This window comes from Triticum dicoccoides, chromosome 6B (assembly GCF_002162155.2).
Source record: "Triticum dicoccoides isolate Atlit2015 ecotype Zavitan chromosome 6B, WEW_v2.0, whole genome shotgun sequence".
Lineage (NCBI taxonomy): Eukaryota > Viridiplantae > Streptophyta > Magnoliopsida > Poales > Poaceae > Triticum > Triticum dicoccoides.
Window position 1 is genome coordinate 46,617,339 of NC_041391.1, and position 3,669 is coordinate 46,621,007.

Consider the following 3,669-nt stretch of genomic DNA (forward strand, 5'->3'; position numbering starts at 1 on the left):
AGTCGCAATAACCACCCAGCCACCTCACCTTATTGCGATTACATAGATGTTTTTCGTCTTTTCTTCTTTCTTCTCTTTTCTTCCTTTCCTTTCTCTTTTCTTTTTTCTATGTCCCTTTTTATTTTTCTAGTTCGTGCACTTTTTTATTTCTCCAAATAAGATTAACTTTTATTCAAATTCTATGAATTTTTTTTAAAAAAATGATCGATTATTTTGAAATCCTGAACATTTTTTAAATTTGATGAACTTTTTAAAAAAATTGATGATTTTTTTTTACAAATTTGATGAACTTTTTTCATTAAATTCAAAGACATTTTTTCAAAATTGATGACCTTTTTTAAAATTTATGAACTATTTTTCAGAATTGATGACCTTTTTTTCAAATTTGTGAACTATTTTTCAGAATCGATGAACTATTTTTCAAAATTGATGTTTTTTTCCAAAATTGATGAACTTTTTCATTTCTGACGAACCTTTTTCATTCTTTAAATTTTTCCCACAATTCATGGTTTTTAATTTCTTTCTTTTTGTATTTCGTTTTCAAATAATTAATATTGTGCATATATTTAGTGTTGTACTAGAAGAAGCCTTTTTTTGATAGTGAACAAGCATGTTAGCTCGTTCCAGTGGTTATGGTGCCATGTTGTTATTGATCGATGATGAGTTCAAATCCCATCGCAATTTCAATCCTTATTTTTTTTTATTGGGTCATGCAGATACGTTACCTATACCCGGCCAGGAGTTCAGCTGCACGCAACACAACTCCCCCAACTACTTATATTTCGGAACAAAGGTAATAATAAATAAATATAAAAATCAGGGCATGTACAATGGTTGATAAGATAGCCTTATCTTAAGTCTTGCATGTAATTTAGAGATGACATAAAAAAATGTCTATAATGGGTCATCTCTTAGCTTTATCTTAAATAATTAGCTATTCCTAAAAACGTGATGAGACATATTGTGCTAAGAGATCATCTCCTGACTTCTCTTAAATAAGAGAAGACAAGTCTTTTCTTATGAGTTCTCTCCCCTCCACCTCATCATTTATCCTACGTGGCACTCCTAGGATAGCACCACTGTAAATGCCCTCAAAGATACCACTAAAAATCAAGATTTTTACTTGTGTCGGGTTGTTAGTTTTGGATGCGTGTATCTTAACTATGTAGAGGCTGGGTGTCGCTCATCATGCTTCTTCATGCTAAATTTTGATTTAATAAAAGTGTCCTTTTAAAGAAATGGCTTTGGGTATAAGTGGCTCTACCCTCAATCCATAAGGATTCAAAAAGTTTTACTCATATTTCCCCTAAGTTTAGCTACAACTCAGTCTATGGTAGACGAAGATGTGTGCGGTAATGGTATATGGATGATAGGATTACTAGCCATGCATGAGCTATTTTTGGCATGGATGCCGCCAACGGAAAATCCGGCAGAGGCTGAGTCGTGTCTGTGCCTACTGGTGGTGCGGTTAAGTTTTCGTTCGTTGTTGCTACCTAAATAGGGATATTCATGATATGTTTCGTGCATGCAAGTGCATCCACAAGTTGATTAGTAGATAATACATACTACTGTTTGGCTAGGATAAAACTTTAACAATACGCCATACTGAGATAATATAAAAGGTGGCGATGAATTCACGGGTAAAGTTAGTTTGAGGTTTTCTATGCTAGCAAACGTTCCAGCATTAGCAATAGGTGACCGAGGCATATTCTTTCTAGCACTCATATCATCCATAAATAATTGATATACAATTCTATGGTACTCAATAACTTAACTTTGCATTTCAGCTAATTGCTCGGGAGAGAAAATATAACTTAAGGTTTTAACATGTTTGCCTTGTGGAGGAGGTACATAATTTCTTCAATCAGGGTGACTATTGCATTGGCGATCCTTCTTGAAATTTGCAAGATACACTTGTAAACTCCCCTCCTCATGTTTCTTCTTATATACCTCGCAAGATTTACATTGTTCTTCTAATAACACATACTAGCTAGGTTGGACTATGCTATTGGCCTTGATTTCTCAGGGCTTTGGGAACTTGCTGTCAGACATGATGAACAACATTATCCCTTGATCTTTTTCTCTCAAACACCAAAACTGTGTTTGCAAATGAAGACATCACATGTCCTCCCACCGTCAAGGGCAATATCTAGGACACATCGCCAGAGAAGCCTTGTCGGGAGCACGATAGGCAAGACAAGCCGATGCGGTCTCTTGACCCCAAAACCCCACACACCCGCGAGGGGCCTTGTTAGAGTGTGTGGCGGCTATTGGTTATCCTAGGTCGGCCTGGCCGCGCCTAAAGCCTTGTAGTCTACTGCAATCGACAATGAAGAACAATAAACTAAAAATATATAGTAAAGAAGAAGTAGATGAAAATAAAAGTAGCAGATTGATTCTGTTCGATTGTGTGTGTTGTAAATTAGCCACCACCCTTCACATATTTATAGGGCGGCTGGTCTTGTCGTAGGAGAGTAGGACTCCTAGTCTGAACACCCGACTATCAACATGACTTTTCACCCTTCACCATGTCGTCAGTGAATCAACCAAAAATTTGTCGATGTTCATACCTTTACTGAAGTCCTCAGTCATGGTCATCAACATGAACACATCACCCTTCACCATGTTGTCACCGAAGCCACCAAAAAGTTGTCTATGTCTGCTTCATTATCGAAGTCACCAGTCTTGATCATCAACATAAACTCATCACCCTTCACCATGTCACCAGGTAATCCACAAAAAGATTGTCTGTACTCGCGTCTTTACCAAAGTCGCCAGTCATAATGTCAACACAAACTCGCCACCCTTCACCATGTCACTAGTGGAGCCACCAAAAATTGGCAGAGTTCGTGTCTTCATCGAAGTTGCCAGTCTTGATCATCGACACAAACTCGTCACCCTTCATCACGTCACCAGCAGAGCCACCAAAAATTGGCAGAGTTCGTGTCTTCATTGAAGTTGCCAGTCTTGATCATCGACACAAACTCGTCACCCTTCACCACGTCGCCAGCAAAACCACCAAAAATTTGTCTGTGTTCGCATGATTATCGAAGTCGCCAGTCTTGGTCGTCAACACGAACTCGTCACCCTTCATCATGTTGCCAGTGAAGCTGCCAAAATATTGTTTCTATTCGAGTATTTATGGAAATCACCGGTCTTGGTCATCAACACTAACTCGTCACCCTTCACCATGTCGCCAGCAAAGCCGCCAAAAATGTGAGCGTGTTCGCTTCTTTATCGAAGTCGCCAGTCTTGGTCACCAACATGAACTCGTGACCCTTCACCATGTCACCAGTGAGGCCGCCAAGTTTACGTGTGTTTTCGCCGTTTCTTACTGTAATTTGACACCAGTTTAATGGAATGTTGAATTTCTCTACAAACAGTCCAGATCCGACACTCCACACAGTCGGGGATTAGGGGATCATATCTTGGACCATATCACTGGATTTGCACTCATTGGCTGCCACACAGTTCAAGAACGTCACGCCATCTCGGGTCCCTTGCTGCCGCTACACGGTCCACCTATCACCCAGAGAGGAGAGAAAGAAAGTCGGCAACGCCGACTAAGGTGAGGGAGGAGAAACCCACCGTCACAGATGAGATGGTACCCCCATAGTCTCTGTCACACACACACAAAGCAAATGGGTGTCAGAGAGAGTGTCATGAGAA